At 38.0% G+C, this 26,128-nt stretch overlaps 2 long non-coding RNA genes across 2 annotated transcripts in view; one reads left to right on the top strand and one right to left on the bottom strand.

The window, feature by feature from the left end:
• The window catches only part of LOC309663067, a 524,929-nt gene that overhangs the window by 321,353 nt on the left and 177,448 nt on the right, over nt 1-26,128 (top strand). The gene's annotated exons all lie outside the window — the stretch shown is intronic.
• LOC309663066 overlaps nt 1-26,128 on the bottom strand; it is a 42,102-nt gene extending 15,974 nt beyond the window's left edge. Inside the window, exon 1 of the long non-coding RNA XR_014265093.1 lies at nt 1-26,128. This exon is cut by the window's left edge and continues 10,269 nt beyond it. This is a non-coding gene — a long non-coding RNA (uncharacterized lncRNA).

Raw genomic sequence — 26,128 nt, 5'->3', positions numbered from 1 at the left:
CTCTTAATTTTCTATTATTATCTTTTATTCAGCTTTTTGTATTTCATTCCTGTGGAATTCTTTTTATAGAAAATATAACTACTCTATAAAAGTCCAAATTCTAATTCCTAATATTGTAATTATTGTTACAATTGAATTCTTAGCTGATGAGGTTGGGAGGTACCAGGGTGCAGGGAACTAAAGAGAGAGTGTGAATAAAGAAATGGTCTATTATTTCCCAATTTTCCTCTCCATAGTAATGGCACAGATTTAAAAGGGACTGTGTATAGCATTATTTCAGGGGGATTACAATAAAAACCAAAGTCTTTATATAAATTTCTCAAGTCTTTTGTTTTGCACTCCCATTTTATGGCTTTTTTCAGGCATGGCACTTTCATTAACATGTGCAAGCAAAGCCCCATTGTTCAATATGGCTCTCTAATGAGAAAGAATAAAACTAAGTATTGGGAATGAACATTGTACATTTTTATGTGGTGGTTTATAGACTATTACTTCTAATTGAAATTTGAAGTTAACATTTACGGTTAAGGTGAAAGCAGAAAATCACACATTATGTCCCATTCTGACATAACAGACTCCAGACTGAAGTGAAAACTAGTCTTTGACAAAGGGTAATGCTTAAATATCAAAAGAAACACAGAGCTGGCATCATCCTCAAAGGTTAAAATTGAATGAAGTCCAATGTATATAAAGAGGCCATCTGCTGAAGGTAAGGACTTACAGTTATTGGAAATTTTTTGAGAGTGCTAAAAATGGAAGTTGAGGGGAAAAATCTATTAGAGAGCTCACCCAGGTAATGTCTGTCTTAAGGGATCCAGTTTTCTGATTTTTTTTTTCTTTTTCCAACCTGAGAACTCTGTTGTGCAATTTTGAAGAATGTTATGGAACAGACCTGGAGTACTTATTTCAATCATTTTAACAATGATGTTGAATAAAATTTATGGTATTTGAACTTTACAAAGCAATATTATATTTAAGAATACTCTGAAACCTGCTGTTTCAAAGCTACTACTTTATGTCATGTCTTCCCAATAGGTCCAATATTACCCACAAGAGGATGAAAATCAGTTTGGGTGGAAGGGGTGGATAAAATCTTAGATATTACATAAAAAGTTATACAGTATTTCTGTGGTATTAAAATTTCACAGGGAGGGATAATTAGGGAAAAAAAACTGAAAAATCTGGGAGAAGTAATAATGAATTTAAAACTTCTGTCTACTAAAGGGATTTCTTTACTCTGTGAAGAAGAAACACAATCTGTCATTAGAAGGTCCATCATAAGCTTCCAGAAGTATGTAGTGACACAGGACCCATTATGTACAATTTGCTTTGGCAGAAACTTGGAACCATTCATCTCATTAGAGTTTTCAAAAATGGATATGAATGGAACTTCCTCCATTATTTCGAATTGCAGCTAAATGTTTAAGGTAAAAACTACACTCTTCCTACCTCCATAGGCCTATCCCAGGCCTATGGACCTATGAAGATGTGACCAATCATCTCTATTATGGTCCTCCTCCCTTCCCACCACCACATAATTAAATAAAGCAGGGGAGAGAAGGAATTCCAAGACTGTTTTATGAGTGGGTGGCCCAGAGGAGTGTCCTGAGAATTTTCCCTAGATGAAAACAAGAGTGGTAGCCCTCAGGAGGACTACTTAGGTGATGAGGAATATTTGCAACTGATGGAGGCCAGCATCTCATTTCCTGTTCGGACTTCAATTTGAGCAGCACATTTGCTGGTTTATATTTTTGTCTATTTGAGCAGGTAGAAAAGGAAATGAGAGAGAGAGAGAGAGAGAGAGAAAATTCATAAGTGAAACATCCTGCATTCCCAACATTTGCCCTATGTTTTGCATGAGTTTTCCATCAATCATTGAGATGCTGTGAAAGATGGGCAAAAGAATCCTAAAAACGAGAGGACTAGAGTGTTTCTACTGGGTGAGGAAGCTGAGAGGATTTCAAACGAGATCAAAACAGAACATCTCTCGAGCAGAGAACTTCAAAATAGAGATGTCGCCCAAGGGGTCTCTTACAGAATTCACTTATGTTCCCCCAAAACAGACAGCAGGTGCATAGGTTATTGTCACCCAGAGGGGCATTGATAGCCACAGGAAGACCACAACATCCACTTAACGAAAAATACTTTTGTCTTTTTAATCTTTTCCACCACTCTTTCTAACCCTGAGGAGCTAAAAAGTAAGAGAGCAAGAAGCAGGGGAAGGGCAACTACAACCCCTTCCCACTCCAAATCCAGAGGCCATGAAGAGGTAGGTCCCAAATTGAATTTGCAATTCAAGTTTGAAGCTGGCCTAGACTTGGCCAGCTTCCTTAATACCTGGACTTTACTAGTAAGCTCTGAGCTCTGCCATAGAGATCAGCAAAGGGAGATTTGACAGGACATGTTTGAAGACAAAAATGGAAGAAAGCATTAATACCATTCCTCTTCACCCACAATTCGCCCCTGTGTCCAATAAGTTCAGTCTCCATCAGACTAAAGAGCAAATGTGGTTCTCCACAGAAACTTTTAAAGTTTTAAAAAATGCTTACTTAGGATTTGGTTACTTTCCTCCATATCTTGTAGCTTCTCTTTCAACATGCTCAAAATCTTAGCTTACTATCAAAATCCTTGCTTAAGGATTTGTCCCCATATTATTAGACAGATTCAACCACCAAGAATGGCAGGGTCCTTTATACAGCCAGAGAGTCATTTTCATTTTTAAGTACTGCTTTCCTGACTTTCCTCACCTTCAGAATTATATAGGAACTTTGGGTGTTGTTAAAAATATAGTTCCTGGGGATGTTATGGACTGAACATTGTCCCCTCAAAATTCATATGTTGAAGCTCTAACCCACAGTGTGATTGTATTTGGATATGGGGCCTTTAGGGAGGTAAAGTTAAATGAGGACATAAGGGTGGGACCATAATCGGGTAGGACTGATGTCCATATAAGAAGAGGAAGAGACGCAAGTGATCTCTCTTTCTCCACAGGCGAAAGGAGAAGTCACGTGAGGACACAGCAAGGAGGCAGCCTTCTGCACGCCAGGAAGAATGCCTTCACCAGAAACTGAATGTGCAGACATCTTCATCAGGGACTTCTAGCCCCCAGAACATGAGAAAATAAATGTCTGTTGTTTAAGATACCCAGCCTGTGGCATTTTGCTATGGTAGCGTGAGCCAACTAAGACAGGGGCTTTCCTCGGAAGTTCCTAATTACTAAGTCTGAGATGAGTCCCAAGAATCTGTGTGTGAGGGTGTGTGTGTGGGTGTGTGTGCATGTTTTCAGCACTTAAAATGATTATTATGATCTGGTGAATTTCAGAGGCCCTACGTTTAAGAGATTTTTCTTACGACTATTTCTGCATGTACCTCTTTCTTTCAGAGTTCTCCTTCCTCCACCCTTTATGGACGTTTCTCGATTTCAAGAAATATCTATTGATCCACTACCATTCTAGGTAATGAAAACATACCAGTGAGTAAAAAAAAAGACCTTGACATTCCTCCTCCCAGACCTTGACATTCTAATGGAGATAAAGACAATATTGAATGGCACATACATTTATTACTTAATGTCTAGTACTGATAAGCGCTGTAAAGAAAGAAAAATCAGATAAGCTGTTAGAGGGTGAAGCGGGGTCTAGCGTGGCTCTTTCTACAGGAGGTCAAGTAAAACGTCTCTGAGAAAATAACAACCGGGCCAGGACTTAGATGAAGTAAAAGAAGGTATGAGAAAGTGCTTGAGGAATAGTATTTCAGGCAGAGGAAAAGCAAATGCAGAACAGCTTGCCATCTGTTAGGGACAACTCAAGGGCAAGGATGGCTGAAGCCCAGGGATTGAGGAGGAGGGGGATGGGAGATTAGCTTGGAGATGATGGCAAGATCAGGCACTACAAGGCCAAGGTGAGGAAGCTGGATGGTGTTGCTCAGTAGAAAGGTATGATCTGATTTATTTCTATGTGGAAAGAAATGCTTTCTTGCTGTATAGGAGCAAGAGGGAATTCTGGATAGCCAGTTAGGAGGCTACTGCAATTCATAGTGTGGCTTAATTCCTAAATAAGAATTTCAATAAACAGTGAATTTAATATGATGTATTCACAGGCATAACCATGTCCAAAATAATCAGGAAATCCAAGGCCTCAATGTCTAACATTACCTAGAACATCTTATATTTTTTTCTATTTAGCTTAAGATCGAATTTATAACATTTTAATATTTCTTCTCCTTCAGTAGGAGACCCTAGATTTATGGCTGTTTCTTATGCAAGAAGGCACTTGGATCTTCCAGCCCTGCCTTCTGTTTCTGCCATCAGGGAAACATGCAAACAACTGATTTGATTTTCATAATGTTTTAGTAATAACGAGAGCAGATGCATGGAACACATCGCCACCTAGTTCATATAAACTCCTTCAACATTTTCTAGTCACCTATTTAGGAGTTAGAAATAACTTCATTTGCATACAATGGAATTGCACCTTTAAAAAATTTACCTATCTACACGCAGAACTTACCAATGATCTCAAACTCAGAACTTCCAAATATCTGTCCTTGAAGTGTTCATATCCTTTGCACAGAACAACGTTATTTGAAGAAAGTGTTATTGTGCTTTAGATTGAGGTTTTAAAGTGATTTAATTATAGCCGTAGAATGTTGGGTTTTATGTAACATATCGACAAATCCAAAACCGTACTTCTGAATTTAACGTTCCCTAAGGAGGCATGAAGAGCATACTGCCTGCTCTTTCTTTTGGCAAAAGCTTCACACTAGGTAAAAATGCTTCCAATGGTATTTTTGAACGATTCTATTTTTGACCTTAATCCTTTCCTTTGCTGTGGTTATGGCCCTGAGTCCCTAAATTATAGGCTCTCCTGCAGTTTCAAAAAGCTAATTCACACCACCATGCACATTAGGAAGGTGGCGTATATAATATTCCAGTAAGGGAGACCCAGTGAACATTAAATCCTCACTAGTAACTGGTCACGAGTCAGGCTACCATGGACGCTACTCATTTTTCTTCACTGACAAGTTTTCATTATGTGGCTTTCCCAGAACAGTTTAGAAATTGATCCACAGCTGATGGAAGCTAGGATGAATTGGGCCCAAAGCTTCAGGGCAAAGTCAAAGCCAATGCCGGGACTCCATCACTGAGTACAGGAGAGAAAGCCCCCACCCCCAACGTTCCCACTTCCCCTCCCCCACCTCCTGCACACACAGATCTTCTGCTCCTCAAAGAAGCTTCTAGCTCTGGGGCTATCCCCCAGGCCTGGAGAGGCACGCAGACTTTTCTTTCATCATCTGTTTACTTACCTCCTGCCTAAATAGGTCAGAGGTTCACACTCCTGAGAAAACAATTCCCTAGTTATGTGTCTACTGACACTAAAGAAAGGGTTTTTGTTTTCAACAAAATTGTGTATGTCTAGTTGAAGATCTAGTACATTGATTTAAACTTGCTCTGTGTCATTCTGGCGTGCATGGGTCAGTGGGATTACCAGACAGATTGTACAAGGGTGAGGTTGTGCAACCCTTGGGGATACGTGCAACTTTGGGTCCAAGGGACATGTTCTGGCTGCTAGGACAGTTAAGGGGGATACATGAGGTAGAAGCTGATGGAGTTTAGCCAGGTAGGTGGTTGTTGGTTGTGGTGGTGGGTGTGTATGTGTGTGTGTGTGTGTGTGTGTGTGTGTGTGTGTGTGTGTTATGGAATGGATGTAGGAGTGGGGGGCAAAGGGATTGTCTGGAATGAAGAAAGATGGAGACCACAAAAATAAACCTAGGTCTACCATACAAATAGGAATTTATTGAAGCCAAAATAGATTACCCTTTTTCCCCCATTCCACCCACTTTTTGTGAGTCAGTACCCACCCAATTCCCTGGAACCAGTGAGGACATCCCACAGTGTGTCTCCTCCTCCCATAACAATAAGGATGGCAGCAGTCATTTACTGAACAGCTGTTGTGGACAAGACATAGTGCCGGAGGCTTTTGTGATATAACTGGGAGACTGCAGCTGGTGAACATTGGCTCAGCACCATCCCATTCTTACATTGTGAGATAAATTGAAGTAATTAATGGTGGAATTTCACTCTAAAATTTTCTTGATGGAAGAAGGTCATTTTTACACACACTAGAAGCGTCTTGGAAGTGCTTCAGGGAAACCCTGGCAAACTGACAGCATCCACCCTTCAGGACAATCTATCCGGGCTGCCCCAGCTCTTAGGCAGGTGCTCAGTCAGTCAGTGTCTACCAGCTTCTGTTGTGATGATCCTGGAGCCCACACACATGCCAAACCCTCCACGCCTCCAGACACGGGAGTGCAGGAGGCTGGCAGTAGCTGTGAAGAAAGTAGCTCAGAAAGATTTGAGAAATGAAGTACCTTGGTGTGAGGTCACCTACTTTATAAACACCCCTTTTGAGGCTTATACTTGTCATATCACCTATCCTTTTAATAAACACTTTTGAGGTTTAATAATGAACACTTAGTTTCCATTACAGAGTACAATGACAAACTTTCATATCTGGTTCAAGCAGAGTGATGGGTATGCAATAGGTAATCATTCTGGTACTTACCTTTATAGCAATTATATCAAAAAATTGAGGGCTACCAGAGAAGCTTTGTTTCCTTAACCATCAGAAAATATAACAGATCAAGAAAATTAATAAAAAATAAATAAATTGGCTAAAGAGCTTATCTTCACTGAGCTTTTAGCATATTAAATATAATATTTTATTTTAAACAGTAAAAGACATTTGAAGCCTAAGGACAATTTTTTAAAAAATATTTCTTTGGGAGATTGGGATTGACATATACACACTACTATATATAAAACAGATAACTAATAAGGACCTATTGTATGGTTTTGGTATCAGGGTGATGGTGGCCTCGTAGATTGAGTTTGGGAGTGTTCTTCCCTCTACAATTTTTTGGAAGAGTTTGAGAAGGATAGGTGTTAGCTCTTCTCTATATGTTTGTTAGAGAAGACCACCAAATGTTTGGTGTTTGACTACCTGTGAAGCCATCTGGTCCTGGACTTTTGTTTGTTGGAACTTTTTAAATTACAATTTCAATTTCATTACCTGTGATTGTTCTGTTTATATTTTCTAATTCTTCCTGGTTCAGTCTTGGAAAGTTGTACCTTTCCAAGAATTTGTCCATTTCTTCCAGGTTGTCTATTTTATTGGCATATAGTTGCTCATAGTAGTCCCTTATGATCCTTTGTATTTCTGTGGTGTCAGTTGTAATCTCTCCTTTTTCATTTCTAATTTTATTTATTTGAGTCCTCTCCCATTTTTTTCTTGATGAGTCTGGCTAAAGGTTTATCAATTTGGTTTATCTTCTCAAAGAACCAACTTTTAGTTTTATTGACCTTTGTTATTGTTTTCTTCATTTCTATTTCATTTGTTTCTGCTCTGATCTTTATGATTTCTTTCCTTCTACTAACTTTGGGTTTTCTTTGTTCTTCTTTTCCTAGTTGCTTTAGGTGTAATGTTAAGATTGTTTATTTGAGATTTTTCTTGTTTCTTGAGGTGAGCTTGAGTTGCTATAAACTTCCCTCTTAGAACTGCTTTTGCTGCATCTCATAGGTTTTGGATTGTTGTGTTTTCATTGTCATTTGTTTCTAGGCATTTTTTAAAATTTCTTCTTTGATTTCTTCAGTGATCTCTTGGTTATTTAGCAGTGCACTATTTAGCCTCCATGTGTTTGTGTTTTTTTACAGTTTTTTTTTTTCCTGTAATTGATTTCTAATCTCATAGTGTGTGGTCTGTAATTTATGTCAAAGAGTGTTTTTCCTATGTTCTCCTCTAGGAGTTTTATAGTGTCCAGTCTTACATTTAGGTCTTTAACACATTTTGAGTTTATTTTTGTGTATGGTGTTAGGAGGTGTTCTAATTTCATTCTTTTACATGTAGCTGTCCAGTTTTCCCAGCACCACCTATTGAAGAGGCTGTCTTTTCTCCATTGTATATTCTTGTCTCCTTTATCAAAGATAAGGTGACCATATGTGCGTGGGTTTATCTCTGGGCTTTCTATCCTGTTCCATTGATCTATATTTCTGTTTTTGTGCCAGTACCATACCGTCTTGATTACTGTAGTTTTGTAGTCTAGTCTGAAGTCAGGGAGTTTGATTCCTCCAACTCCATTTTTCTTTCTCAAGATTGCTTTGGCTCTTCAGGGTTTTTTGTGTTTCCATACAAATTGTATAATTTTTTGTTCTAATTCTGTGAAAAATGACATTGGCAATTTGATAGGGATTGCTTTGAAACTGTAGATTGCTTTGGGTAGTATAGTCATTTTCACAATATTGATTCTTCCAATCCAGGAGCACGGTATATCTCTCCATTTGTTTATGTCATCTTTGACTTCTTTCATCAGTAATTTATAGTTTTCTGAGTATAGTTCTTTTGCATCCTTAGGTAGGGTTATTCCTAGTTATTTTATTCTTTTTGTTGCAATGGTAAATGGGATTGTTTCCTTAATTTCTCCCTCTGATCTTTCATTGTTAGTTTATAGGAATGGAAACGATTTCTATACATTAATTTTGTATCCTGCAACCTTACCAAATTCACTGATTAGTTCTAGTAGTATTCTGGTGGCATCTTTAGGATTTTCTATGTATAGTATCATGTCATCGGAAACAGTGACAGTTTTACTTCTTCTTTTCTAATTTGTATTCCTTTTATTTCTTTTTCTTCTCTGATTGCATGGCTAGGACTTCCAATACTATGTTGAGTAATAGTGGCAAGAGTGGACATCCTTGTCTTGTTCCTGATCTTAGAGGAAATGCTTTCAGTGTTTCACCATTGAGAATGATGTTTTCTGTGAGTCTGTCATATATGGCCTTTATTATGTTGAGGTAGGTTCCCTCTATGCCCACTTTCTGGAGAGTTTTTATCATAAATGTGTGTTTAATTTTGTCAAAAGCTTTTTCTGCATCTGTTGAGATGATCATATGTTTTTTATTATTTTATTTGTTAATATGGTGTATCACATTGATTGTTTTGCATATATTGAAGAATCCTTGCATCCCTGGGCTAAATCCCACTTGATCATGTTGTATGATCTTTTTGATGTGTTGTTGGATTCTGTTTGCTAGTATTTTGTTGAGGATTTTTGCATCTATGTTCATCAGTGATATTAGTCTGTAATTTTCTTTTACCATATGACCCAACAATCCCACTACTGGGCATATACTCTGAGAAAACCATAATTCAAAAAGACAAATGTACCCCAATGTTCATCACAACACTATTTACAACAGCCAGGACATGGAAACAACCTAAATATCCATGGACAGATGAATGGATAAAGAAGATGTGGTACATATATATAATGGAATATTACTCAGCCATAAAAAGGAATGAAATTGGGTCATTTGTAGAGATGTGGATGGACCTGGAGTCTGTCATACAGAGTGAAGTAAGGCAGAAAGAGAAAAACAAATATCATATATTAACACATATATGAGGAATCTAGAAAAATGTCACAGATGAATTGCAGGGCAGGAATAAAAAGGCAGATGTAAAGAATGGACCTGTGGACATGGCAGGGGAGGGGAGGGTGGGATGAACTGGGAGATTAAATTTGACATAAATCCACTACCACATGGAAAATAGACAGCTAGTGGGAACCTACTGTATAGCAGAGGGAGCTGTGCTCATTGCTCTGTGATGGACTAGCTGGGTGGGATGGGGGGGGGGTACAAGAGGGAGGGGATGTGTGTATGCATATGGCTGATTCACTTCGCTGTGCAGCAGAAACTAACACAACACTGTAAAGCAATTATACACCAATAATAATAATAAAAAAGAACCTATTGTATAGCACAGGGAACTCTACTCTGTACTCTGTAATTACCTATATGAGAAAAGAATGCAAAAAAAGAGTGGATATATGTATATGTATAATTGATTCACTTTGCTGTACAGCAGAAACTAACACAACATTGTAAATCAACTATACTCCAATAAAAATTAATTTAAAAAATTTCCTTTCACCCAAAAATCATGTTGGTAGTTGGCTAACTGCATAGTAGGACAAGGTGGTTGACAGTACATCCTCAGTGTGAGATTTGGAAGCATCCCCAGAACACTCTTTTTGGAATGATCAAAAGGGAGATGGAAGAGGAGTTGATAAAAGCCTCTATGAGAGTGGTGTGAACTAAAACCCACCAAGTCAGTTTCATCTTCAGCAGAACATTATGCCTCAGCCAGTCTTTGCTTTCTTCTCAAGGCTAAGGTTTTGGATATGGGCAAGTAAGGTGCCTAAAGGACGGAATGGCTCTCTCTTGATCTAGCTTTAGCCTGTATGACTTACTTGAGAAAAGGTAGTCTTCACTGAAGGGGATGCTGCTCAATAAAGATTTCTAGGGAGAATGAGTAAATGAATGACTGAATCCATTGTCCTTCAAAGAAGCAAGCTTTTATAAATGTAGAAGCTGATTTCAATCTAAAGGAGAAAATATCCATATGACCCAGTTATATTAGTGTTATGACCACCTCTGTTTATTGGGAGTAACTATGTCCCTTGGGAGATTTGGAAGCCAAAGAGCTCAATTTGTTTATTTCTCTTGATGACTGATGTTAGTCATGGTGATGACAAATCATTGGTGACATTCAATACTGGCAACCTCTAGTAAGTTGTTCTTTCAAAGCTCTTTGGAACTTTCATCTAATTATTCTTCAGGGACACTAGAGAGGACCAAGAAAGACTTAAAACCGGCAGTCATTTTGATGTCATGAATCAAAATGATCAATTTTGTTTCAATTTTGATCAATTTCTTACCAATTCTGTGTAATGGAAATGATTTCTTCTTGGAATATAAAATTAAGAAACCTTGGTTTGGTAGGGAAACTAATTATTATTTCCCTTTATTTATGGCTTAGCATGTTTGTTTAGGTACTAATATTTATCTCTTAATTGAAGAAGGGTATGGCTTGTTTTATATCTATATCTATATATCTGAGAAAAATAACATAACATTGTTGCTAAAACTACTTCAACTCTTTCCATATATCTGTGTATATTACACTGATCAAAACATTTACAAACATTCACAAAGGTAAAAACTACCATACTGTAGAGCAAACTAAGGAAACCCCCCACCATCTTGCTTTGGACATTACTTTTTTTTTTTTTTTTTTTTGATTGATTGATTGATTGCTGTGTTGGGTCTTCGTTTCTGTGCGAGGGCTTTCTCCGGTTGCGGCAAGCGGGGGCCACTCTTCATCGCGGTGGGCGGGCCTCTCATTATCGCGGCCTCTCTTGTTGCGGAGCACAGGCTCCAGATGCGCAGGCTCAGTAGTTGTGGCTCACGGGCCTAGTTGCTCCGCGGCATGTGGGATCTCCCCAGACCAGGGCTCAAACCCGTGTCCCCTGCATTAGCAGGCAGATTCTCATCCACTGCGCCACCAGGGAAGCCCTGGATATTACCTTTTAATTGAAAAGGAAAATGAGTCAGTGTGGTTGACCACACTGTCCAAATTAGTCATCAAATGTGATGATGGATATAAGGGCATTTTGACAAAAATATATGAAACTTCAAAAATGTAATATGCTATTATCATTATTAGCAAGTTTCTACTTGATTTGGGGTCCTATGAAACTGTTTTAATTGTGTACTATTTAAGATAAGATCTTGCAGGATTTTATTTCTAAATGATTATCCACTTTTATATTTAGCGATAATCTGATTATGTGTGCAATAATGTAAACGTCTAGCTCTTGGTTTTGTGTCCACACGAGGACAGGCCATCTTTGGGACAGAAAATGAACTGCAGAGAAAGTTGTGAATGAAACCATTAGGATGTAGGAAACATTTCTAGTTTCTTTGTTCTTAATCTCTATTTCTACTTTTGTATAACAAAAAAGAAACCTTCTTTAACTGAAAATAAATAGTTACAAGTGGTGCCTGAAAGCAAAGTTTATTGTCTATATCATGGCCTTTCAGCCAAATTTATTTTTTTCTAAAATCATGTGTTAGAAACTTCCACATTTACCTCAGTCTATAAAACTTAAAGATCTCTAAAACTACTGGTTCACCCACTTTCTCACTGCAGCATTAATCACGTATTCAGCAGGTATTCAGTAACAGAGACTGGACTACATCAGGCCAATAGTACAAATAAAACTCAATTCCAGGACTTTATGTTTGAACAAAACTTCTTCTGTTCCTTTCTGGGGTCTTTTCTTCTGCTGGACTTGGTTTTACAATTGTGTGAGCAGACCCTCCCTGAACACCTGTGGAGACTGGGCTAAGAACACCAATGGAGATGCACACTTCAGACATATTTTAAAGTTATACTTTAACATAAATGGTTAAATGAAATATGTTCTAGCCACCTATCTTGACTAACATACTTTCATAATAACATTTAAAAATACATTTAGCACTGCTGGTTTTATGTGACTGGAAAATAAAATATTGTTTCAACTTATTCTCAATCATTTAAAAGGCTAAGAATAAAATGTATCTGTAATCAAAGTATACTTTAATCAAAATATATTAAAGGTATTTTATATACTTTACTGAGTATATTTTCATCGAAAATATAAAGTATAATTTCAAATTAGAAAGTTAAATCATTTTATTATATTTTCCAAAATTTTTTTTTCTAAAATTTCAAAATATCTATCAATACTGAGGGTTAATAAATGAATTGTAATTAACTTGTACACAATTTATCACTGGGTGTATTTCAATGAAGCTAACTTTTAACTAATTTTGAAAACATTAAATTTTATTAAATATTTTTATAAAAATAAAACTATTTATTATTCTAGCATTCAATGTCCATCCAGTTGCCAATGTAAAGAGTTTATATCATGCTTTATTCATGTTTTATCTCAACCTAAGTAGGTACAAATTTAAGAATAATTGAATTGCTTAATATTGCAAAAATATTTGTCAGTCACTATGTCCAACTATCATAAATATTGTAATTCATGTATTCTTCTGGAACCATGGATTGGGATACAAAGAGAAGCAAGAAAATGGACACTCAGCACCACTTGAAAAGGACACCTCTTAATGGGAGAAACTATTGCATTCCTGCCTTCTGAGAGGATTTGACACGTTAATGAATTTTTTCTTTTTTCTTACCAAGTCCTTCCGCTGCTCAAATAGTCCCTGCCCTCCAAGGCATTGCCCACTTCCTGTGCCAGCAGCCCCCTGGCAACTTACACACCTCACAGCCTTTGGAAGCAACCACTAATAGTTTTGAGGTGATGGGAGGAAGCATTTCCTTGAAGAGAAGAAAAGAGAATTAGTCACAAGAGCAGAAGTTTAGGTTATAGGTTGCACTGTGGCAGAGCTAAGTTAAGAACTACAAGTGACAGAAGCATCCCTGTGCCTTTAATGAAGTTAAGATTTCTTGTGTCTGTGATACATAGGTCCACAAAAGCACACACGCAGGACAGGATCCCAGCTTGCCTGAGTCTAAGGCATATATTCCATGTGAGCCTGAGAATCTTTATGTGAAGCTTGAAGATAAAGCCAACTCAGAGGAAGGCAGAGGGAATGGATGGCAAGAAACTGATCCATGATGAAAATGTATGAACTCCAAATCCCATGGCACCTGAGGCCAGCGATACACCTGGAATTTGCATTTGGTGCGATAATATACTGTCTTTCTTTTCTTAAGCCATTTTTTAGATGGGATTCTGTCATTAGCAACAGAAAAGAGTCACAATTGATATAGCAGGAAACCATTCTCTTTCTAGAACACTAACCACCCAAAAGTGTTATGCCAGCTTGGACTTCCTTTAGTAGGATGGGAATAAGAACTAGAGAAAACCCACTGGATTTAGACTCAAATTCTGGGGCATCTCTGGGTGGCAACTTTTTTCACCACCACCACTCAGCCACCCATCCCTACTTTTGCTTTCTGGTTTCATCTGGCCTTTCTCTGGCTATCAAAGATCTCTGAATAACCATAAGTTACTGACAAGAGGATTGTGAAGAGGTCTGAATATGCAAGGGAGTCTTGAAAGTGCTCTTCATAAGAGCATCATAACTGCACCGCTGACATGTCCATTCACTACATGTGGAATTTGTTAAAAGGGATAAATACCTAATTCCATAGCCCTCTGTAGAAGAGAGTATTGTATTTCTGAAATCTAAACAACCACCCATTAATGCTTAATTCCCATGATTTGAAAATCTTTTCTAATCTCATTTTTCTTTCCATCTCCAGCCGAGTCATTTTTTTTTTCATCTATATTTAATCATTAACATAGCATCAGTGTTGTTTGTAAGGTGATCCCACCAAGAAGCCCGCCTGGATGCTAATGGCTTAGTCGGAGGCTACACATTCCTAATGATTATATATTCATTGAAAGCTTTCATTGCACAGTAGCAAAGTCAACCTGAAGTAAATCATAAACCTCATTTTAGTCACTGTATCGCATATCAAGATTTTTATAAGTACATGTTGGCTTTTGGGAAAGACCCAAGTCCCTAATCAGTCTTCCAAGAAAGAAAAAAAGGAAAAAAAAAAAAAAAACTCACAAAAATACAGTGGGTGGAATCATGCCCTACACTAATAATCTATTTCAAAGAATACCTTCTTTCAGACTACACAAAAATATAGTGCTTACATTTTTACAAACCCACAGTTTATGTAGAAATTATTTTATGTTTAGATATCACTCACTAGTAACTGGTACTGAGCCAGCCCGAGAGCTACATAAACACCAGATTTTACACATTACATAGCTCACACAACATTTTGCTCTAAGCTGGTTAGTTAGTTATAAATCTACATGGAGTTTACAGTCTAACCCCACCCAGATAGCTCCCCTGCTCCCACCATTATTTTTATTTTTTTTTTTTTGGCCAAGAAAAGCAGCAGGGGATATATATATACATATATATATATATATGTGTATATATATATATATATATATATGTGTATATATATATATATATATATATATATATTCTAAAAGAAATCAAATTATACATGTGCACTTTTGTAAACTAGGAATTCCTGTTTCTGTTACTGTAAATCACTACCAGATGTCAAATAGTAAAATATTCATTACTCTCCCAAATAATAGAGTTGATTAATGAGGCACATTTACATTGTGGAATCTTGGTCTCTGTCGTAACTGGACAGAGTTTAAGAAGTATAAAAAAATCATGCAGATGGGGAAATAACTTTAACTATTATGCTTCAAAGGCAAAGTAAATATTAGGTAGGTATCTTGGGGCAGGATTCAGTTGGTCATCTGAGGGGTAATAAATTCCAAATGAAACTAAGCTTTGTTCTTAAGGAGAAGAAATGGTAGCCATGTCACAAGACAGAAAGATAGGTATGTTTCTGGCCAGGCTACTGCTTATAACTGTTCAGTATAGGAAATCTATTCTAAGGGAATTTCAGTGCAATGCATAAATTGTTAAAGGCAGTCTGATTGCCCTTCTCTAGTTAGCCGAGTAATCAACTCTTGGGCTGGGGATCTGTGTGATGATAGTATTTGTGCAGAAGTACTGTTCTAAAGAAAATTCCCTTTTCTACTGAATAGGTAGGGAGCCTTCTTTGGAAAAGGAGCATCTATTTGAATGAAGTCACCTGGTTGTAAATAAAATCTGTTACCAATTGCAAGCAACCCTTTCAAAGTGACACTTTTCACATTATGACCATCATTCTACATTATGCTGGTTTCTATGCATGGCAGTCATTTTCAAAAATGGACTAAATGTATTTCTCACCTCTGTATTTGTACATGGAGGAAACAGTGTGAAAAAATAGCCCAGGGAGGAAACTTGACATTGGCAACTAATCAGAAGTTTTTTATTTTGTCAGCAAAGCTGACCTGGAGTGACTCATTGGCAGCTGGAGGCCAGGTTCTTGTTCATAAAAGTTGGTTCAGACACTTTGGAACTAGTGTGGGACCCAATCACCTGTAGGAACACTGTCACCTGCATGCATCTGTGCAATCCATTTCTTGATCAAGCATTTATTTACTTGTATGCTAAGAAAATAATAATGCACACATTTTTCTGTGTCATGCATCTGTGTGTGTGTGTGTCTGTGTGTACGCACGCACGCGTGCCCGTGTGTGCCATTCAGTTTCTTAGTAGGCAGTATTAGGTGATCAAGAAGAATATTGACTTTGGAATCAGTCACACACAAGTTGGAACCTTAGATCCATCACTCATTAGCAATGTGGCTTTTGTTCTCTGAATCTCAGTTTCCCTATATGTAAAATGGAAATATTAATGAGCACATCAGATACTTATCTGAAAAATTAAGTGAGGTACAGTGGATGAAATCCTTAACATTATGTTTCACACAGAGTAAGTGCCATCCCACCTCACCCCCAATTAATAATAATGAGATTTTTCCAACCAAAAGATCTTTTCTTAACCAGGCACGCCCAGCTGGAACTCCCTGATTTTCCCTTTATTGCCCCAGCTGGAGTGAAATGGACTCCAAGGATTCCCAAGTGGTGCTGGGGTTAGAATTCAGATGCTTTCCCGGCTCCAACGCCCGGTGCCCTCTGCCCTCGGCTTGGGCTCTAGTGCTTCTCTTTGAGTTTTTGGCTGGAGCCAAACACCAGCTCTTCTGCAAACACTAACCTAAGAAAAATGCAACAGGCAGCAGCACCTGGGCCAGCCTTGTCGCTGAAAGTCTGAAAACTCAGGGCAAGAATCATAGAGCATTATCTAATAAGCTAGGTTATAAGGTTCTGTGAGAATGAAAACCTGATAATGTATGTGAAAGCAAGTGGTAAGAAATTTTTATGTAATAATGAGGATGAATATTATGCATTTCTCCTATAATCAACGGGTCCTTGTTAAACTGAATCGGATAGTCATTTGCAGAGAATACTTGGGGTTAAACAGCCTCCATTCTATGGTAGAAGAAAATTTCCATGATGAAGAGGAGAGAGGGAGCAGGAAAGAGTCACGTCCCGAGAGCTCTTAGCACAGACTGAATTACTCTCCCCCACCTTATAAGTGATTTTTGGTCTAAGACCTCCCAGCATCTGGAGAAGACCAAACTTAACCTTTGTTATGAATGAAATAACTGAAGCCTAGGGTGATAAAGTGATTGTTTTAGAACATATACTAAGTCCAGGTCAAAGTTAAAACCCAATCCTAATGCTGATGGGGGTCTCTGTTTAGTTAGGGGGAAAAAAAGCATATTAGCAGCTGAATGTTGGAAACTGAAGGCAATTTAGAAAAAAAAGAAAGTTAGCTTGGCAGAACCTTTAACTGAAATCCATGTTTTATTTTTAAAAGGAATATTTTGTTGTATTTCTTCTTATAGAGAGACACACCCTTTGTTATACTCATGGCTATCAATCATTTATTCTCTCATTCATCTAACTTTTAAAAATCTTCTATTAGAAATTCAGTCTTCCATTCAACATGCCAAAGAGTTCTTAAATAAGAGACAAGGAGTTGTGTTTAAAGAACCCGCTGGTTTTCTCAAAGGATGGATAAAAGTGTGCTCAAGTTTCAAGGCAGATTTCAAGGATGCCAAGGAGGAGTTTTTCTTCCTTTTTGACCAAAAAAAAAAAAAAAAAATCTAAGATCTCTGTGCAGTCTGGCAATGAGCTCAGTAGACTTCCAAATTTTAGAGGCTGGCTTCTCACATAGACTCTAGAGGGTCAACTCCACGGAATGTGTTCAGTATGGACAAGAGGAACACAGAAAGGGGACAGTGGTTCCTCAGGAGTGTAGCTTGACTGAAGCCAAGGATAAAGGCAAAGTGGCATCTCTTATTGTCCTATAGTGTTTGGGGTTCCTTGGGCTCCCCATTGGAGCTTACTTTCTTAGTTATCCTCTTAGAGTTCCAACTTTCCCTTTCTGGGTAAATTCAAGGACAACTGACCCTGCTAGGATACAACTTTGAGCATCTAGATACGGCAGATGCGGGAACACTGGCATTTTGCCATCCTCTCCATCTAACTATTCACCCCCCAAATTATTCTTTGCACTAATTAAGGCACTTGATTGCTAGAGGATTTTGTTTTGCTTTGTTTTTAACAGCCATTTCTATGGTGGCACTCTGCAATGGGAGTATTAGAAGCTAGGTGCTGTCGGTTGAATGAATTATTCTGTGTGGCCAGGTCAACACGTGTAAAATGAAAAGACAAAGGGGCATCCATGCTGTCCATTTTTGCCATCTTTACAATGAATATTGATCACTGCACATCCGTGCAGCTGGAGCAATTACTGGTAATCATGGAAATGGCCAAAATGAATTGATTGACTGTTGTTTCATCCTGTTTCCCAGCTGTGTAACCAGCTGCATAGCCACAGTCCAAGATAAATCCTGTTCATGGGGTCCTAAGGCTTTTTGATCACGAGAACACTTGTGAAAGGTTTTCAAGTAGGTACTTGAAGATTCCATAGCAGTTAGAGCACCTTTGAGGATGTCTAACTCAAGGAGGAAGTAACTATTCATTCACCAGGATCCCAGCCAGTGACATTGCCACTACATGATAAACATCAAGGCCAAATCAGATTTAAAACAACTGAAAAATACTCCAAATCAAGTAACCATTTAAATTCTGGAATTGTTGATTCCCACCACATTGTCAGATGGAGTATACAAATAAATCAATTTAAATAATAATAAAAATAATATATTTTAATTCATTTACTTATAGTAAATGTATACTTGTTAGTTTCTAAATGGACTAAAGACAGTGACATACACACACACACACACACACTTATTAAGAAAAACAGATGCCACAATTTTTCACATCTACTGATATTGCTTATGACGTGGGTGGCCGAACAGTATTTAAAGTCATGTGAACTGCTGGATGAGACTCTTACCACTAAGTTCTGTTATTTATTAAAGAAGTTTTGTTAGTTTAACATTGGTTCCGCATGAACAAAAGTTTTGTGTTTTTCTGAGTCATCTTTTTCGCTTTCATGAGAATAGGACAGCCTTAGTACAATGGCAACCAGCTCTGACCTCTCTTATGTTTTCCATCTGTACTACATTCATCACACCAGAGTCTGGAATCTATAGCGTTTGTATGCAGCTTAAGTAAGAGAGGGGAGGGAGGAAAGCACTAATAAGTGTCCCCTAGGGGGACCCAAATGATTTCTAGCACCATCCCAGGGATTTGGGTCAGTGAAAGACCAAAGCTGTACTGACAACTTACCTTTGGACAAGGGCAAACTTTGGTTTGAAATGGCTCTGAGTCTACTCTTCTTACCCTGCGGAATTCTGAGTCTTTGAGGTGGTTACAGATTGAAATGAATGCCTCATATTCCCCCCACACAGATTGGAATGTTCAGGTTGCCCCCTCCCTGTCCTGAGGGGAAGCATCTGAGCTTTGGAAGAAACTCTGCTTGAGTGGACTTCCAAGATGGGAAAACAGGAATGGTGACCTATTATCAGAACAGCTTAACTGGGATCTTAGTGAATATTTTCCCTATCAAAAAATTATGAAAATTCATGGAACACATACTCTAGTAACAGGACAGGACATCGGCAGTTAGGACTGTCCTAGAAGTCAGAACTCTTCTTCAAAATCCAAACATATGGCCCTGATAGTAACAATCTAAGTTGATTTCTAAATGGTGCCATGGTGAATGCAAAACATTTACAAGTATGACACATGAAAAGGTTAGATAAAAACAATTATTTGCAGCAAAAATTTATATTGCTATGTTTAAAATTGAATTTTTAAAATATATTTATGTATGATTTTTTTTAAAGCACTTGGACTTAGATATGCAAAACATGAGTATTTACATTCCTTTTTTGGTGAAATGTAATTGTAGCTTTCTATAATTCCTACTTTTCAATAAGTTAACATTCAAGTGTCCTTTTTGTTACAAAAGATGGAAAGAATTTATTTTGACATGTGATGATCTCCTTTCAGCTAATTCCACCATTAGTCTTTGAACATTAGTGCTAATGAGGAGAAACAATGTGAGAATAACCCCAAAAGAGTAGGTAATCCGAAAGGCATGTATACTTGACATAGCAGTGTTTTCTATTTATTTTTGGATATGGGTATGTCTGAAGTTATTGGCATTCTCATTATTTCAGAGAGGATAATTAAGTCATATTACAAAGAAGTAGCTCAGAATGAGCAATATAATATTTCAGAACCTATTTTATTTGAAGTTTAATGCATCAGCATGAATCTAGGCGATGCTAGTACTATTCAGAGAAGTATTGATAGACTATTTTTGCAACCAGCCCATCTTCTCACTTTAGGTTCAATCTTCCCATTCCATCACCCTGTACCTTTGTTGTTTCCTTAAATCCTAAATCCCTGATACTCTAATGGTTCACTGAGCCCTGCTCTGACTTGCTAGATACACCCGGCTAATTAGTAAATAGCTGACGTCAGACTCACAACTTGATTTGGGGGAGTAAGTGAACCAAAAGTGAATAAAACACATAGTTTTTACATCCAGGACCTTATACTAAAAAGAGCCAGGATTCAGTATTAGAACGCTTGAGTCAAAGTCTTGGTTTTGGTGGTCACTATCTCTGTGATGTTACACAAATCAGCTTTCTTCCTTGGATCTGATTCCTCATTAGTAAAATGAGTAGGTTGAAACAGGTTAGTGCTTCCCAAGGGGTCCCAGGTACCCTCAGAATTGCCTTAGACTGCAAGGAAGTCCTCAATAAAAGAGGAGGAGGATGTCAAGGCTGAATGGGCAGGGCTTTAGTCCTTTCTTCCTGGTTCAGAAAAAGCAATGGTGCATTTATCTGTTGAGACACTGGTTGCATTGATATTCCATGTAATATTGTGTGGGGTGGGGGGGAAGAAGGGAGAAATAAAGTTGAAAACTAGACAATTCTCTTCAGTTCTAACATACTTAAATTGTAATCTGGTTCATTGGGACAGCTTTGAAACCCTTGGGAGTATTTACAAAGCAGTGTAGAGTAAGTTAGACATCTCATAACAACTATGATTGGAGATCTAAGGGTGAGTAATGTCAGATTTTATGGACAGATTAGGTTTGGGAGAGTCTGGTTAAACTGTAAACTTTGAAAATTGGTAAAATAAGTAGAGAGGAGAGATAATTTTTATACTCCAAATCCAAATTTAAAAATAAAGAACATTAAGATAATAGCAATGGCATTCTTTACATTTTAAATGAGTATTGAATGTAACACAGTTGATTTTCATGGGTCTTCGTCTTGACACAATGTGGATTCCTGGCTGCTCTGGTGGTGATCTGGAGTGAAGACAAGGAGGGAAGTTTTGCTGCACAGAAAAGGAGACTCTTGATCCCCTCCTCTTCCAGTCCGTGGGTTTCTACACTGTCTTAGACATCCAAGTTTGATAATAAAATTGTATGACCATTGACCATGTTTGAATGCTCTACCCTCTTTCAAAGGATTTTTTTCTGTCCTTCTGAAAAGCACAGGAAACATAAACTGAACAGCTGTGTTTTGAATATCTACTTCTACCTCCTTATATTATCTGCCACAATCACTCTAGCCTTTCCTAAAGGGATCCATTTCCATCTCTTTACCAGCATATTTCAAAAATAAAGTAAGAAATGGCTGGAGGATTAAGAGAGAGCTTCATTTTTGGTCCTCATTCCTTCTGTTTCTCTTCATCATCCCAGAATGATCACAAGGTCTTCTGATAGAGTATGAGAACAAAAATAAAGCTGTTTGGCAATCACTTGACTCAATGTGTTAGAATCTCCCAGTAACCAAATGTTTTACAGATGCTTCGTTTTAAAAAAAAGTATATGTGTGTATGCTGGGGAAGAAGGATAAGAGTATGCAAGAAGAGTCAGAGCTGGAAGAGAAGGTTTCACGGGGCACAGGCAGAATGCTTCCTCCTCTCTCTCTACCTTCCTTTCTTTTACTGAGGTCTTGAGCTCTTTCTGTCAATTCTTTCTGGCAATGGCTCCCTAGGAGTTGTTTCTGGGAAAAAAAAAAAGAAAAAAAAAGCAAAGGATGCTCGATTTCCTCCATAAATCACTGGTTGAGCAAGGGGGGAAATTTTAAAAACAAGGTTGTGTTCTTTTCATTAAAAAAAAAAAAACAGAAATATCTCTTTACTAGCTATGGATGTCTCTTCCTTTCTCTAATTTTATATCTCCCCCATACACTCTCTACCAAAAAAAAAAAAAAAAAAAGTAAAATAAAATAAAGAGATAAGTTGTCCATCAGGAAAAGGAAATTGTAAAAAATAAAAATTAGATATTTTAAAGCTAAAATAACTTTATAAATTTCCTGCTTGACCCTTAAACACTCTCCATTGCTGTCTCAATTAAGTCCCAACTCTATAACATGACTTTACAAGTTCCTTTCTGATCTGGCCTCTCCTTACCTTGTTCAATCTTAGCTCCTTAGCAGGCTTCCTTCCAGGTATGGCTTCCAGCCTTGCCTAAGTATGTCCATTTGGGAATTTCCAATCTCTCTGTTACTTCTTGCCCTGAGCAAAAGGCACCCCCTGTACCTTGATGACCTGCCACGCATCTCTCCCTAGTCTTGTTTGGTTTCAACAAAAATATAACTTCCCTGAAGAAGTGTTCTCTCCTGTCGAAGAACCTCTTACCCCATCCCCCAATGAAAGTCTTCATACATTCTATTATGATTATATGGGAAGTGGGTATAATATATTCACAATTCACACACTCAGATAACAACACTCTAATTTAAAAACAGGTTCTTACTACTCACTTTAATTTCTACCTCTGGTACAAATTCTATCTAAGAAGAGAAAATGCCATTTCTTCACTTCTAGGTAAAGTCAGCCAAAGTAATGATTAGTTTGCTATTCAGTGTTATAATCTCAGCCAGTGATCTACTCAGCTTAGGTCTGTGTCCAGCGCCAGCCTTAGGGATTGTCTAAATTTGGAGGAGGATTTACAGTAATAGTTCCAATTAAAATAGCTAACTCTTAACAGACCCTCTTAAAAGCTTCTACATATTTGTTCAATCCTCACAACAGCCCACTGAGATAGTACTATTATTATATGCACAGTGATAGAAGGCTCAGACTGGATTTGAACCAGTATACCCTGGGGCCAGAGCTTTTACAGACCCAGCTATATTATCTCCATGAAGCATGAGTTCCAAACCAACTGAACCAGAATCTTTCCTTCCTAGTAAGCATAGTAGGTGACCGTTCAATATCAAATGAATAGAAAGAAAGAAAAATAGAGAAAAAAGAAGAGAAGGAAGAGGAGAATGTAAGCAAAGAGTAAGCAACCTGCTGTGAAGAGGGAACCGGAAATGCCCTCTCCTTTCCCAAATGTCTCTCATCAGTCTGGCTATCTTGTGGCTATCTTGTGGCTATCTAATGGAGCAATCTGCAGATTCAGTGAGAGGCTGTCAATCATTACCTACATGTTTCTGCCTGCTGGAAAGACAGAGGGTATAAATCTATGCATGCTCAATGTCTGCATTTTTTAAAAGAATTACTTTGTCATCAAGTTCATAAATTCTCAGGTCTTGAGAGGTTGGCAGAGGTAAAAGCAGAAGCAGGGTAGGGTGGGACTGACCCAGGGGACTGCCTGCTGGAGATTTCCTGACTCGGATCTGGGAAGGTGTGAGAGGCTGTTAGAAGAGCAGCCAGATATCCAGACAGCTGGAGAATTCGGGTAGCTGTTGACTGCAGCACACTGCAGGGAATACTGGAAAGTGAAGGGGTTTCTTCTAGTTGGCTGCTTCAACACTAACTTGCATGTGACCTTAAAAAACACTCTGGCCGTCTTTTTTTTTCTCATGTGAAATGGAGTCCATGTTCTGAGTAATCGCTTAGGTCTTTACTAGGCTCAGTGCTCTATGCCTGTGATCTGTGCTGCTTTGTGTTTCTACATGTCCACTCCCTTTTCAGGTTATGGCTTAGATCTATTGCTGAATGTTTTTCCCATTCTCTCCCAGAAAAAATGTACTGCTGAGAGGGTGAGGATGGGGTGTGGGGAGGGTGAACCTTCCGAGTTATTTAAATTTGCCCCTCCTCAATTAGTTCTAGGCTTTCCTAATCTTAAGAAGACTAATTTCCACACATTCCATTAGCTCTTCTGTATTCTTACGTATTCTCTTTACAAGCTGTTTTCAGACCTGAATGCACAGTGGGTAAATCCAAGATATCAAGAAATGTGGTAACTATAAGAATATTACAGTTGTTTCTATTGTATTGATATTTCAATTAATAAAAGCAAATGGCACAATCTAACTAGGAAGTTCTTTTTTCTCTCTTACACTTAGCTGCACTCAAGGAATTCTTTAAAAATTTGAAGAAAAAAACTGTAGTATAAAAAGAAGGTAATAGTTCTCTTTTGTTTCTTGATTTTTTTTTAAGATACTGCATCAAACGATTCCCTATAATTAATAACTGCAAATAATTGCAACACTAGAATATCTTCTATTCATCTTACTGAGTTGAGTATCACTGGATATTTGAGATTTTTACTAAATCATCATGTAATGGATTTAAAAAATATAAGCAAAAGTCACTAGTTAACATTGATACTATCAATATAATATCTTAGTTGTCAATTTTTGTCTTCAACAATAATCATTAATAAATCTGAGCAAACACAGGCTCTGGTAGGTCAACTGAGATGGGAAACTAGTTATCATACATGATAGGCCTTTCAGATTTGGGGTGCTAAGCCACTTCCCCTTTGTTTCTTTTGACCTTCAAATTACAGTCAGCCATTTATGGTGGACTATTACAATCAAAAAACAACTGATTTCTTCTATTCCCACCGTTCTGAGTCTAAAGCTGTATCTGGCATTGCTGCCTAAAACCCATCGACAAGGTCATGGTTAGATGAAATGGCAAGGTCGGGAAAATATTCACTTCCAACTCTCTCCTTCTTTTTGCTATATGTTCTGAAATGCTTGTATCCCTTCCTTTGTGCATGTGACTGTGCCAACTTCCCAGCAGAGAAGAGAATTGGGCTAATACACAGGTAGAAATACTATGAAGTTACATATTGGTTAATTGCTAGGAATACCTAAAGTAAAACCTTTAAATTTTCATTTCATTTGTAGGCATGAAACTGTGGCAGAGATGGTCAGTAGCTTCCTTTGGTCAATGGTTTGCAAAGATGGCTGCAATGATCCTCCGAAATATTTCCATTTCCTTAAATTTAGATTTACTCTGTGACTTGCATTGACCAAAAGGATGTGGCAGAAATGATAGTATGTGGCTTTGAAATGCAGACCTCAAGAAACCTTGTGGTTTTCTCTCTTGCTCTCTTGGAATCCTGCAATCATGGTGTGAAGAAGCCCAATTAGCCTCCTTCAGAAACAGAGGCCACTTGGAGACAGTGGCTCAGCCAACACCCAGCCCCAACTGCCAAACATGGCAATGAGGCTGTCTTGGATGATCCAGGCTCATGTGCCTTCTGTTCCTCCCCTTTTTGGACAAGTGTTTATTATGCTTAGTCTGTCACTGTCTCAGTAGGTCTGTTGGCTGCGTGGGTGGCAGATAATTTGTCTTTTTAGTTCGTAAATCTTTGTATTAAGAGCAACCACACCTTAGGAGTTGTACTCAAGGAAACTCAGAGGCAGCCAGACTTGAGGAAGTTAACAAAATTGTGGACTTCAAGCCTGATGTTACCATGGTATGAGATTGTGGGAGGTCTTGAAAAGGGTGAATACCTTTTGTATGTGGAAGAAATATGAAATATTGTGACTAGAGAAAAGAGCGCGATAGATCATTTCATGGCCAGAAGTTCTGCTCATCACCATTTGCACACCCGTTTCAATCAAGATGGAGACTTTTTCTCCACTCCTTAAAATGTTGGCCACATGATTTGATTTGACCAGTAAGATGCTGCAGAAGTGCCATTGTGGGAGTCCCAAGCCTAGATCTCAAGAGGTCTTGTGGTTTCTACTCTCACCTGGGTGGAACACTGACCTGAGACTAGCACAGGAAGAAGTTCAGTCTAGCCTACCAGTGGGTAAAAAGCCATGAGGAGCAGAGATGAGCTATAGCAACTAATACTCCCTAGAAAAAATAGGTGGCAGCCAACTCCAAAAATGAAACGTGTGAGTGAAGTCACCTTAGACAAGAAATTTAATGAATAACTTAAACATAGTCTACATATGGATAATTGGATTTGTAACAAATCAAATTCCTAAGTAAAATGCACTGGAAAGAGAAGAGTGATAGAGCAATATTTAGTCTCACATACACCGTAGCAGGCAGCCTCTGAGAA

Source organism: Balaenoptera physalus (assembly GCF_965194825.1).
Source record: "Balaenoptera physalus genome assembly, chromosome: 6".
Lineage (NCBI taxonomy): Eukaryota > Metazoa > Chordata > Mammalia > Artiodactyla > Balaenopteridae > Balaenoptera > Balaenoptera physalus.
This window is presented reverse-complemented; position numbering and strand designations above follow the sequence as displayed.